Below are 14297 nucleotides of genomic sequence, written 5' to 3'. Positions count from 1 at the left end.
CAGCTTAACTGAGATTATTCCAGGGAAGGAAAAATCAATTTAGAAATCAAACATCAAAAGAGCAAGATGTTGATTCCCAAAAATGAGAGAGCCACATATTCCATTATGTTTGGCTTGGAAGCCTGCCACCATTATATAAATAGACCCACAGCTGAAATCTCATAGAGGAAAAAGAAAAGGCCCAAATGTCAAGCCTCCAAATAACATGTCCCAAAAAATAAACTAAATAAAGTTAATAAAGTAAATAAATCCCCCTTTATCTTTACAATCCCCCCCCTTTCAACAGTTAGAAAGTGGTGAGCCTGAAGTATCATTAAATTCATTTACTTACAAACCTAAAAGCTAATTTTTTTAAAAAAAAACAAAGGCTACAATAAAATATGGGTACACTTATGCCATCTTCAGGGTCGGCACCGACTTAGCTTGTTTTGAAAAAAACACATTGAAAGATTTCCATAGCAGAAACTGGAAAATAGCAGTAACAATATTGTGTTTATGGTTTGTTTGTTTATTTGTTTGTTTGTTTTATTATTTTTTATTTTTTTTATTTTATTTTTTAATTTGATTTATATGCCGCCCTTCTCCGGAGACTCAGGGCGGCTTACAATGCGTTAAGCAATAGCCTTCATACTTTTGTATATTTATACAAAGTCAGCTTATTGCTCCCACAAACTGGGTCCTCAATTTACCTACCTTAGAAAGGATGGAAGGCTGAGTCAACCTTGAGCCTGGTGAGATTCGAACTTACAGTAATTGCAGACAGCTGGTGTTAATCACAATGCTGTCTGCCTGCTGAGCCACCAGGCCCGTTTGTTTGTCTGCCTGTTTATTTCTCTGTCCTTCCATTCCAAACTGTTTTAAGTGATACATAAGAAAAAAAGACAATATTTCAAAAACAATACGGCTATAAACATTCCCCCATCCCCCAACCAAGGCTGCTGAGTCTTGGTCCAAAGGACCAAAGGGTGGGAGAAATAGAAGATGTACATATCTTAAAAATCCTTCACAGTGTAGTGTCTGGAATATGCAGAGACTGGATTCTCTAGCTAAAACCACCATTGGCATGAAGACTGCAAGCTTTCTCTAAGCCAAGGCTGTAGCTCAGTGGCAGACTACCTTGTTTGAGTATCTAAATGCTAGCAAGCATTTTCAAATTTCAGCTGGAAGCTTGAAATGATTATCAATCCATTGAGACAATATTAATTTAGAAGAATCAGGGGAAGTTTGAATCCATTTATGTATTTTCTCCTTTCTTCCAGTTAAGTGAAAAATTAAGTTCAGGTAGTCCTCGACTTAACAACCACAACTGAGCCCCAAATTTCTGTTGCTAAGTGAGACATTTGTTACATGAGTTTTGATCCATTTTACAATCTATCCTGCCACAGTTGTTACGTGAATCACTGCAGTTGTTAAGTTAGTAGCATGGTTGTTAAGTGAATCCAACTTCCCCATTGACTTTGCTCGTCAGAAGGTCGCAACAAGTGATCACATGACCTGGGGACACTGAAACCGTCATAAATATGAGTCAGTTGACAGGCGTCTGACTTTTGATCACATGATCGTGGGGATGTTGTAATGGTTGTAAGTGTGAAAAATGCTTATAAGTCACTTTTTCAGTGCCGTTGTAACTTTGAACAGTCACTAAACAAACTTGTAAGTCAAGGACTACCTGCATTGATATTACAGATAATATCAATACATTGGAAGATAATATATTGGGCAAAACTTTTAAATCACCTAACATTTAAGGCAAGGCTTCTTTGACTGAATCAAAAAAGTGTGCTTTCCAATTGTGTGATACATTCTATGGAGGTTTATTGCACATCTATATAGTACTGAAAAAAATATTGTTTGTGTGTTATCTTTAACTGAGCTAAACAGTCCATCGCAAGGTAACAAATTTTTGAACCGAGATACTCAAATGGGCAAACTTACAGAATGTGTCCAAAATCTGGAATCATGACTCCTGTAGAATGAAATTTGGCAAATTTTAGGAAAAAAAATTATAAAATTTTACGTGAGGCTCAAGCCCAGAGACAACACAGCAAAATCCAATTTAGTTCAGTCCTTTATTTGCTTACACCTATTGGACAGAATCTTGCCAAACTAAAGCTATAACCTACTAAATGTATCCTGAGAGATTCTAGGCTGTGGCTACACTGAATCTCTCTCTTGCTCTCCCATCCACCTCAGGACTGCACTGTCTCTTAGTCTGAGGTTCTCTGTGGGCATTCTCCATGTTGCCAAAACAGTTTCCCACTGCTTCTCCAAGTGCATATTTTATGGCATCGGATAAAATGCCATAAAACGTTTCTTATGGTCAACTCCTGATGCTTGACTGTCCTATAAATGCAGCTCAACATGGGCTGTTTTCAAGGAAGATAGATCTCTGAATATCTTCCTGAATTTTTAAGAACTTTTCCAATGAAGGCAATACATTAGAAGCCCTGCTATTGTTGAAGGCATTGAGGAATTTGATAAGGAAATATCTCTGAAATGAAGGTCCAATGGGTCCCAGATTGTCTAGTTCTCTACAAAAAAGCCTTATAATGTACATATCCTTAAAAACATACAAATACAGTAAGAGAAACTGTAATGTGGGATGCTTTGTTGCAGTACAATTTAGGACTTTTTAATATTTTACTTAGTCGCATGGTTTTAACTTGTCAAACTCTGTAGCAGGGCTGTTCTCTGCCTTTTGTAAAGGTCAAAACCAAGGCAGAATAGGGCATATTGGTACAGTCAGGTCCAGAAATATTGGGACAGTGACACAATTCTAACATCTTTGGCTCTATACACCACCACAATAGAGTTGGAATGAAACAAACACAATGTGCTTTAACTGCAGACTGTCAGCTTTAATTTGAGGGTATGTACATCCAACTCAGGTGAACGGTGTAGGACTTACAGCAGTTTGCATATAACTGTATGTGCTGGTGGCAGCTTGCTTGCTTTATTTATTTATTTGGATACCAATAAACTGCTATAAACAACTTCTTCTCACCCAGTTCTTAATGTATATGATTAATTCAGTCAAGGCTGAAGGGTTTCCTTCAGGGTTTCCCATTCACCCTGTCTCCTGTTAAAATTCTGTGCAGAGCTTTACTTAAATGCTTGTGCATTGGCCATGCTTGATGCTCTGGGATGTACAATTAAATGAGTAATGAGTATAAGCTACTTGGTGGCCAAATCTAATAGAGATATTTCTGTGACACCTTGGGCCAGAATGAGTAGAGATATTCCTAATGATTTTTTTTTTTTTAATGCAGAGTATCTTGGGATCAACCCTCCTGGAGAAGTTCCTGGGGCTAGAATTGGTAGAGATGTTCCTGTGATACTTCAAATCAATTTTAATAAAGCCAGAAACTGACTTATCAGCTCTGGATGCCAAACATGAGAAGTCCAGAGGAATGTTTTGGAAGATTGTGCTAAATGATAGACACCGCCGCCGCCCCAAAAACAGGATCCACCATAGTTGTGTGAACAGAGAAGAAAGAAAATGCAGATATGATCCTGGCCCCAGCATAGGCATAACACAGTTGGATCACACTTATCTCAATTTGTGCTCCTAAATCAAGTGAAACAGGCTACCCTTGCTGAGCAACACAAGGGAGACTTAGGTAGTTTTGGAGATGAAGATCCCGTGATGCTAATGCATAAAGAGGAACAAGGGAAGGAAGGAAGGAATAAAGGTTTTTCCTGGAAGTGGTATCAACACACAGGAGACATAGAGTGCATCTAACTCACTTTGCAACTGGAGGGGTTTTTTTTTTTTTAACCAATAAGGCTATAAAATTCAGTTGAGCTTCCAAATGAATTCAGAAAACAGTATAATTTTTTTAAAAAAAAAACCAAATATCCTATTAATTTTTAATACTAATTTTTAAAAACAGGGCGAAGAAAGCACATTCAAGCAAAATATGAAAAATAGGATTCATTCAGGAGAACAGAGAGGAGAAACAGAGGGGTCTTGTTGTTATTAAAACAACAGTAAAACAAATCCAATTAAGATAAATCTGTTGGGGATGTACCATATAGCATAGAATGACCTACTTTTTCCTTTGCATCCCTCCCTCCCTCCCTTGGGTACCAACATTTCTGCAATAGAAATGCTGAAGCAAAAGTTCTTTGGGTTTCTTTTGTTCAAAAAGATAGCAAGACAGGAGCAAATGAGAGTTTGGCAATTAAAGCACTGTTAACTTGGTAAGCAGATGAGAAACAAGGAAAAGCAGCCCCCCCCTTTTTTTTTAAAGAAATGCACACGTTATCATTTTACTAAGAATGTTTCACACACATTGTTCACTTTGGCTTGGCTGTTTCATTAGTGGAATTCTATCCTGAGAAAATCACAAGGAATGTAATGGAAGTGTAACATGCATTGGCAACTATTTATTTTTTTGTTTCCTTTCTGACTGCTGAAATGGGCCATTGAATTTGAAACTGTAACTCTTCACAAGGACTTCTTCTTTTACACCCAGTAAGTCCCCATGGATCTTGTGGCAGAGAAAGGAAGACATGGGAATCTTTAATAAATCCATTGTCACAGACTGATAATTTTCTGCTGAAGGTGGAGACTCTCAGGGTAATCAATGGACCAGTGAGAATTTAAATGTCTCATTCAGATAAGCCTGTGATGGCAAAGCGGTGGCATGCAGCGCCCTCTCTGTGGGCACACGAGCCATCATCCCAGTTCAGTTCTGCCACACATGCGCACATGCCTCCAACCGGCCAGCTGGTCTTGAGGTCTTTGTCCCACATGCACGGTGGTGGGGGGGGCAGGGCACGTGCGGGGATGTACATGCATGCTGGTGGGGTGCATGCACGGGGGCCACATGCGCATTGCATTTTGGGGGGTTGGACATGCGCGCATGCATTCACACACATACATGCGCACTTTCAGCACTCGGTCTGGGAAATGTTAGCCCATGGCTGCAAAATGTTATTTTGCAGTAAAACATGACTTTTACAACCAATTTAAATTTTTCTCATGATGGAGATCAAGGATGATTTCCAAAGAGAATAACATCACGTGTGATCACTTGCCATCCCCAAAGTTCAAATACTGAAGGAGAATGAATGATAAACCTGACAAGATTTATCAGGCTAGAAAGGTCAAAACTCTGTTTTTTAAATTATGAGTTACGTATGCTCTTTGGTTTGTAGAAAAAAGCACATTTGTGAAATGATACCAGGAAATATTGCGTCAGTCATAAAAATAAAGTCTGAGAATCTGCATTCTCAGAAGGAATGTAGTTCAGTGATATAGTGTATGTATGTGGAAGGTCCGTTTCCTAATCCTTGGCACCTCCAGAGAGATTAGGATGGACTCTAATCTGGAGTCACAAAGGACAGGTATACCTGATGTCATCCAGCTTTGTTGGACTGCAGTTCCTATCATCCCAGTCAATACAACTGTCAGCCATGCTGACTGAAAGTGATGGAAGAGCTGGAGTGTACAAACAATACATCAGATCTGATTCTACAAACATGCTTCTGTCAAGGAATAAGTGGGTGACTTTGGGGGATGAGGGAAAGATACTGCTTGGAAAACAATCATACAAGAGAGACAGGAGCCACAAGGACTTAATAATAGAGAAAGAAACTTAGGAAGGGTCTGTCCTAATTGATCAGATGGGTAAAAGTAGCAGTGGGAAGTTTGTATCTTCAGACTTACAAAATTGATGTCAGAACTCCTGAGTAAACGAGACAGGAAACACATCTAATAAGCTAAATCTACTTTATTATAAGATTACATTAAAACAAGGCTGTCAAACTCCTGGCCTGCAGGCCGGATACGTCTCACGTGGCCACACCCACGCCCGGTTTAGCAAAGGGGAAAAAAGTCCTGATACGTCACGTGATGCTGCCATGACGACATGAGCTTGACACCCCTGCATTAAGAGTATCTTGAAAGTTTAAAGATGCAAATTTCCTGGATGGAAAGGATGGATCCTTCCTAAGTTTCTTTCTCTGATTGTTAAGTCACTGAGACCCCTCTCTTATCTGACTGTTCCCTAGACAGCATCTTTTTCTTTGGCTTCCAAGGTCATCTACCCATTCCATTACTGCTTCAGAGTATCAGTGGATCATCTTTGCACCTATCTGGGACTCTTTAAAACAGCTGCATCCTTTCCAAAGGATCATGCAGCATTGTGGCAATTGCAATGTGAAGCCATGCAATCACAGGAAAAGTATGTGACTGTTTTAAAAGAGTTTTACAAAGGTGTTGTGTTTGGACTCTTGATCTTCTGAAGCAGCTTTTCTAAATTATCACACAGGCCTTAATAGTGGATAGCTGAACCAATCGGACTGTCTCAGATATTGCCAATCAGACCCACATGTGAAGAGTTCAAGTTAGAATTAATCTTTTGTTTTTAAACAATTAGCTTTTCATAAATTAATTTTCTACAATGGCATATTTTAATGAAAACTTTTTTGAATTGCTAGATAGATTTCTTGCTCTCTGAAGAATTTCATTGTTTTCTTTTTCTTCGGCATTACTGCCATCATTGCTAAGTATGAATCCTGATGATAAATGCCATGAACAAGTAATCCCATAACCCACTTCAATATTTTCAATAAGCTGAATTGCAGAACTCAATGGCTTAAGCTTTTCATGACAGGGAAATAAACTGTTATTCACTGCAAAATTATATTTAATGTCTTCCAAAGTTTGTGATCACGTTAACCACAGTTTAGAATCGTGGTTTATTGTACAGTTGCTTGGGACAGTCACAGCTTCACATACTATCCAAACCGAGTGGAGAGCTAAGATATAGAAGTGCAGCTCACCTGGATTTCCTATAGAATACATACATAATATTCCTATAGAATACATACAAAATTTCCATACAAAATTTCCCAAGATAAATATGGAATGGGTAAAAATAAGCTGTCCTCTATCCTAAGCAGATCAGCCTATATCACATTACCATACAAGGTATGGTACAAGATTCACCTTGTGCGTCTGCTGTGCCCTTATTTGGACCAAGATGCCCTACGCACCGTTACTCATGCGCTGGTCACCTCCCGTCTCGACTACTGCAATGCTCTCTACCTAGGGCTGCCCATGAAAACCACTCGAAGGCTTCAACTGGTGCAGAATGCCACTGCGCGGGTTGTGATGGGAGTGTCCCGACACTCCCATGTTACACCCCTCCTGCGTGGCCTGCATTGGCTACCGGTTGCCCTTCGGGTGAGGTTCAAGGTGCTGGTTATCACCTATAAAGCCCTTCATGGCTTAGGTCCAGGATATTTGTCGGACCCCCTGCAGCCAGCAACAATCTCCAATCATCCGGTGCGTTCCCAGACAGGGCCTCTTCAGGGTGCCGTCGGCCAGTGTTGGCTGGTGACCCCCAGGGGGAGAGCTTTCTCTGTGGGCACACCCACCCTTTGGAACCAACTTCCTTTGGAGCTCTGGATGGCCCCTGACCTTCGCTCGTTTCACCGTGTTTGGAAGACCTGGTTATTTCGTAGCCTGGACTGATGAGGGGGGGGGGTTCTTAATAGTTTTTAAACTGATTTTAAACTGTTTTAATTCGAACTTTTAATTTTATATTGTATTAATGTCAATATATTAATGCGTTTTTTGTTGTTGTGAGCTGCCCTGAGTCCATTGGAGATATGGCGGCATATAAATTGCATTAAACTTGAACTTAAAAACATACTTTTGCTTATTAGGCTTTTAATAAACAGTGCCAGTTACTCAGCTCCCCAAGGATGGCTGGTATATCAAGTGAAGAAGAAATCAAAACAGGCTACGGAAATTTAACTGCTGGGCTAAGCGTGATCATATTAGCTTCAACCACAGAAAAGCATGTTGCACAAATGCAATAAGGTTTACAAAGTTTGATTATTGAGTAGAGTTATATTTTGATTAAAAGCTTAACGATGTACAATTGACAGTCTCTTTTCATCTTCTACCTTTAATTGCATATCAATATGAAGGCTATGTCCAAACACTTCCTCTGCTAAATTTCTGCATGTCAGGTTGTTCTTAAAAGACACAGAAGCAGGGGATGTAGTTGCACTATATTGGCATTTGAAAATCCTTTTAGAATCCAATCCATAAATACTGTACAGCTTTCCAGATTATGGTTCCCAAGTCAGAAATGAGCTGTAGGGTTTGGGAATATCATTTTCTTTCTGAGGCTTCTCGTTCACCTGTAAGTCCCACCTACTTTTATGGTTTCATGTTACATATATAGTCAAGTCAAATTCTGGGAAAAATCAATAGTATTCCCTCTACAATTCACAACCTACATTTATAAGTTCTGGTTTGAGGGCAACTCTAATTGTCGTTAGTCCCAATGTAGACTTGATGTAAGCAACAGATACAGGAGAACATGAAAAAAGGAAAAATATTCTAGTTCCTCAAAGTAATGAGAAGGAGGTGACACAAGAAATGATGAAGTCACCTATTCACAAGAACCTACAATTGCTATACTTCACAACAACCTTCTCTGAATAGTAGCTTTCAGATGCTTTGGGTTTAGTATTTACATCCATATCATACCCTCTCACATGGCCTTATAGTATAATTAATTGTTTCATCTCTTGACATTTTAGCAACATCTTGAGCAGGATGAGAATGCTTCACAATATTAAGGCTCATTGATTTCAAAAGATTTATTCTAAGTATGACTAAATACAAGATTCCATCTACTTTCTTCAGTATTTCTTACCATAGCTCCAAATGGTGGGACAGGATTCCTATTTATGAGAGAGGGAGGAATAAGGTTCAAAGAGAGAAGCATTTATGGCACTCAGGGTATAAGTAAGGTTTCAACTAGAAACAAATATGAATTATACTACCTGTGGTTTCTCATGTGCCATCATTAACAATTGTTAACAAAAGTCTTACAAAATACTTTCAAGATTTCTACTGAGTCAGTTCTGGTATCTGATCTTGATGCTTAGAAAAATTAAAGACAATTTTAAGAAAGACTGACAAAAGACAAGATGGTTTGGCACTAATACCAATGACATAATAGGGGTAAATTTAGTTACTTGACAGACAATTCTGGTAAAATGATGGCAATTGGGTCATGAAGAGCTGGAAGCAATGAACAACAAAATTAACGATTGATTTGTTCTGTGTTATTATCTTCATATAATTTTATTTTTGTAAGATATCTTGAAAGGGCATTTGTTGTGATTTGTAATCTGATTTGTAGTCACAGCTGCAGTGAAATAGTATTCTTGGTTGACAAGTACTCCCTCCAATCCATGTTACAGTAATTGCCATAAAGTATCTTTGCACTACCATTTTTCTCCATTGCCTATATTTCATTCACAGCAAATTCCATCCTAATCCAGTTTGCATTACTTCCTCACAAAAATTACATCTAATGTGACAGTTTTATATAATTAAAGAAAGATCACCCATCCCATTCACTCAGAAGTTATGTTTCTTGAAGTGTTTGATGAAACGACTGCCTCTATTCAAATCCATCCGCAATCCACTTTAAGACCAAATATTTTTACATGCTAAACCATCTTTACTCATTTCTAATCTGCATAAATCCAAGCAACATCAGATTTCTTAAATTCCACCTTGCAACCAAGTAGTGAACTACCGTAATCTGTACATGCCTTTAAGTCAAACTTTCATCCTCTGCCTACTTTGTACACTATTTTTTTGCTATGAAAATGCATACTTATTACACGTCGCTGATTTTATCTGAATTTTGTAAACAGCCAAGAAACAGTATCCTGCCTTGAAATATACAATAGAAATCTATTAATAAACATGAATGAAATTCATATTCTGTGCTTTCCTAAGATTTCTCTACTTTGATCATTTCAAAACAAAACAAATTAAAAAAAATACTTTCTTCTCTTCCACCACCTTGTAAAGCAGTAGAAGCTTGGGCCACCATTCAGTCTCCTACTTCATAGCTGACTGTCCCTAACAACTATTTTTATGGAGGGTTTTTTTCCCAATCTCAAAATGTCTTTGTTGTTTTTCCCGCTACTAGTCCAAAACTGCGTTGGTTTCTTTTCTCTTTCTTTCTTTCTTAACTTAGAAGAACAGTACAGAGCAAGCGTGCTCAGTAGAGTTGTCCCGTGTTCCGTCATCGGAGCAGAGAACAGGGTTAAATAATAGGTTGGGAGGTGGGGGGGGGGAGAGAGAAAGTGGAGTTGACACCTTCGAGAGAACAAAGGCGGCTTCAGACAACAAAGGCCGCCAGGTAAAGCAACCAGCCAATAAAATGCAGGCGCGAGGAAATCGCCCAGCAAAGTGATGGAGGGGGCGGTCAGGAAGGGGGGGGGGAGAGAAAGAGGGCTCAAGCTAAAAAAGGCGGGTCGCTCCTTGGACCCGATCCACGGCATCCCAGGTCCCTGCCAGGCGGAGGAAGGGAGCGGAAGTTTCCAAGAGAAAGAGGCACGCCGCGGGAGGGCACGCTTTCTTCCCCTCCCTGTCAACTCGAGCAAATGGCCCTTTTCTTTTTCAACCTAATCTTTCCCGCCCAGGCATGTTTGGCTCCGCTCTCGGGAGAGTTTACAGCAGAGGCTCTTTTGCTGCCCGGGGGGCGCGCGCGCGCGCAACACACACACACACACACACCGTAGGTGGGAAAAGACTGAATTCTTTCTCTCCACCTCCTCCCTCAGGGATGCTTCAACAAATTACGCGTAACTCGACCAGCAACAATAATAACAAAAACCAGCAACAGTAACAACAAAATAAATCCCCCTTTATTTCAAAGCTTCAAGCGGTTCTTTCTCCTGGCTTCAGAAACTTGGCGGGCGCGCAAGATCGCCTCCTCCTCCTCGTTTCCCCAACTGCAAGCCGTCTACGCGGGAAGGGCATTCCGCAGCTGCAACGGCGGCGCTTCCCTCGCCTCAGAAGCCCCTGACGCTGTCGGCTGGCGTAGCTACAAATGGGCATCCCCGCGTGGGGCGGGAGCGGCGGCGGCAGCTCTCTTTGCCTCTCCCTGGAGAAAAACACGAAGAGAAAGACTCACTTTTTCGGCGCGCGCGCGCTGCGATCCTAGATCCAAATGAGCTGTGGGGGGGAGGACGAGAGGTGGACGACGGGCTGGAAGGGGAAGGGAGCGAGGACAAGCCCGAGAGGGGAAAGGTCTCTGGGGCGGCCCCGCTTGGATCCGTCTCCCTCCTCGCAGGATGGGGGCTTTGGTCTTCGACGCCCTCGCCGTTCCCCTCGGGAGCGCAAACTCCGCCCCAAAGCCGCCGGGCCCGCGCCCGATCTCTCCAACTCCGGCCGTTACCGTGACCGTGTCGGAAACGGAGATTGTGGCTCCCCGCCTCGCCCTCCCTTCTCCTTGGCCCGCCAGGCCGCCCCCGGGAGAGGAGGAATAAGGAGGAGGAGGAGGATCTTTTTCGCTCTCAGCCTAGCGTGAGTTCGTTTCCACCGCCCCCTTTGGCCAGGCAAACAAACAAACAGCACGTGGCTGGGAAGGGGGAAGGCTGGCCAAGGGGAGACGCGGAGGGCACCTGCTGTGGCCGGAGGAGAGAGGGGGAGCCCGTGGACTGCTCGGTTCCCGGGCAAAGGGAAACTGAGTTGTGTTATGTGGGGCTCGTCAAGTTAACCTCGGACCGGGAAGGAAGATGGCGCGAGCGCTGAACTTTTCCTCAGAACAGGCGCTGCGTGACGGGACTAGCCGGGCTGGAGTTTAAACCTTCTGCTTCTCAGCAAGTGGCAAACCCCGTAGGAGTAAATTTCTGCAAACCAGAAAGGTGGGATCGTGACAGGGTGTCGAAATTAACTCGGGGTCGACCTACATGCTCAATTCACTTCGGAGAATTTATTCTCTTAAGAGTGCATACAGTCGAATAAGGTCTGTGGAGATTCTCAGTCATCCAGGCCATGGTTGTCCCAAAGGTGCCTTTTCAAGAAAGTTCACTGGACTTTCTGTTTTTTTTTTCTTTGAAGACGTTTCGCTTCTCATCCAAGAAGCTTCTTCTGCTCTTCTTCAGAGGCGTCTTGGATGAGAAGCGAAACGTCCTCATAGGAAAAGTCCAGCTGCCTCTTGAAAAAGCACATTTGGGACAGTCGAATAAGGATCTGTCCAGTTTTCTGAATCAATTGAGTTTAAAATCACGTGGGTGGACACCAATCCCTATCTTTTTCATGAAATCAAATCCGAAGCTTGGCTAAGTGCTTTAAAAGCTGAGCAAATTAACTTCACTCAGATAAAAGAGAGAGAAATGAAATAGCTGCCAGATGCAACTGCCAACAGGCTAGCCTAGAACGATCAACCACTTCCATGAAATTAATCCAAAATTCCCAGCTTTTTTGATTAAGAAAGTTTGTTTTGAATTTTGAAAGCCTGTAATGGACATGTTCAGAAAAAGGATTGCCTTGGGGTACCGTCTGAAACATTCCACCCATGGAAGAGCACTTTGACTTCAAAGTGCTGTTGGTGTGATAATAGGGTTTGGAATGTGCATTTGTTTTTTTACATTTAATAGAAGCCAGTGTTATGTTAGGGAAGCTGCAATCTAAACTGACTGCAATTAGTCAATCCCAGAGCTAAGGATGATCTTGAATTGGACTTTTTCCATTTTTGCTGTTCTCTGCTTCATTTCAGGCAATCCCATCCAGTTCTGGTCTGTTGAGTATATGCTAAAATTGGGGTAAATAGGTTTTCTGCACATTTCTCCTATTCAAGGGCTTGGCTTAGAAATGTAAAGTCAGTATTCCCTTGAAGCTGCAAAAGAAAAAATAACAAAATGAATTTTGATCAATCAGAGTCATTCTTAGGTCTGTATAGTGAGAGATTTCAAATTATGGCAGTTCTGTGATTTCCAATTGAACAGTCCATTGATTGCTTTAAAATATTCATCTGCCCTTTTTATAATAATGATAATAAAATGCAACACGTAAACAATAAATAAAGAGACCATCATTATAAAATAGCAACAAGCAAGGATAATTTAAATTAAGGATTATATAAGAATATACCTGCATTGCAGGCATGAATGTACCTATGATTATTTTCCATGATAATTATCAGTCTCTTTGTCCACCTGGTTGTAATGTTTTCCTTTTTGTTTTAAGATTCAAATAAAACCAGTGACTGGCAAGTTAGTTGCCAAACCAAGCTTTGAACTCCAAAATGAAAAGCTGGTTGTAAATATTTTTTTTCCTCTTCTTTTCTTTTTGTATTTTCAAGTCTGTTGACTCCTGCAGACTGCCTGAATTAGTCTCTGCAGTTTATTTGCAGCATTTTGAATGTGGTTTGCCATTGCTTTCTTCCTGGAGCCCAGAGACAGTGACTGGTCCAAAATCATCCAGTTAATTTGGTGCCTATGGCTCACAGTCTTCAAGTTTGTATCTGGTACCTTAATTACCAAACCAGACTGGCTGTCATATCTAGTCTTCATTTCCAAGAATGGCACATAGACTACATAGGCAATGCATTCTCAGGAAATAAACATAATTGGCAGTGGCAGCCCAGCACTTCATTAGTAATCTGTCAACCTGTCCAGAAAACAGAGATCACAGAATCAATGACTTGGAAAGAGCTTAAGTCCAAGTTTTTCCAATGCTGGAAGCTGAAGAGGAAGTGAGGAATCTCACTAGTTTGCTCACTAGTAAATGGATGTGATTGTCACATCTTTATTATAGTTTTTTTTCCCCAAGAGTGCTTCTTAATGTGTCTATCAGTCACAAAATATTGCTTGCCTCAGTACTAAATCAACCAAGTAGATAAGACGGCACCTGGGGGACACCGCCTCCTTAATGAAGTTAGACGACTGTGGTTTCTTACCCATAAAGATAAGTCATTTCAGAGCATGGGATCATCATAGAGGAGGCCTGTTTTTAAATATCATAATTCTAACTTGTCATCTTGTAGGTTTTATTACTGTGGGCCATTAGTCAAGTGAATTCTAGGCTACCAGTAATTCTGTCATCCACCTTGAATTGAATCTAAATATACATTGTGAACCAGTACTGATGGCATAACTTTGAGTCTGAAGGAGCCCATATAAAAATAGTGCAGTAGTCAAGTATAGTGTTTGTAGAACAACTGGTCAGCAACATCTTATTTTTAAAAGTAGCTTATATAAAGAATAATATACACAATTCTCTAAATGATAGCAATGCTGCAAACGATCAATATTAAGAGTGGGTGATTAGGCTATTGCCTAGGATTCTAGATGTGGAAAGTGTTGAATTTTGGAGGAACAGCTAGTCTTTGCTTAATGACATTAATTGGGAACATAATTTCCATTGCTGAGCGATGCAGTCTTTAAAATGCAATGTCATGCTTCCACATTACTTAAGCAATGGCAATTCCACCACTCCCAGTTGTTGTCTTTAAACC

General features: G+C 40.8%; 1 protein-coding gene across 2 annotated transcripts in view; it reads right to left on the bottom strand.

Annotated features, from left to right (window-relative positions):
* SYNE2 (spectrin repeat containing nuclear envelope protein 2) overlaps nt 1–11396 on the bottom strand; it is a 220818-nt gene extending 209422 nt beyond the window's left edge. For both annotated transcript variants that reach the window (XM_034433561.3, XM_034433565.3), the window contains exon 1: nt 10971–11396. The gene's annotated coding sequence lies outside the window, so the exon portion shown is untranslated. The remainder of the gene's footprint in view (nt 1–10970) is intronic.
* Between the last annotated feature and the right edge of the window lie 2901 nt (nt 11397–14297).

Source organism: Pantherophis guttatus, chromosome 1, assembly GCF_059756535.1.
Source record: "Pantherophis guttatus breed Tessera chromosome 1, ASM5975653v1, whole genome shotgun sequence".
In the NCBI taxonomy this organism is placed as follows: domain Eukaryota; kingdom Metazoa; phylum Chordata; class Lepidosauria; order Squamata; family Colubridae; genus Pantherophis; species Pantherophis guttatus.
The sequence above is the reverse complement of the archived record's forward strand: the minus strand, read 5'-3'. Positions and strand labels throughout refer to the sequence as shown.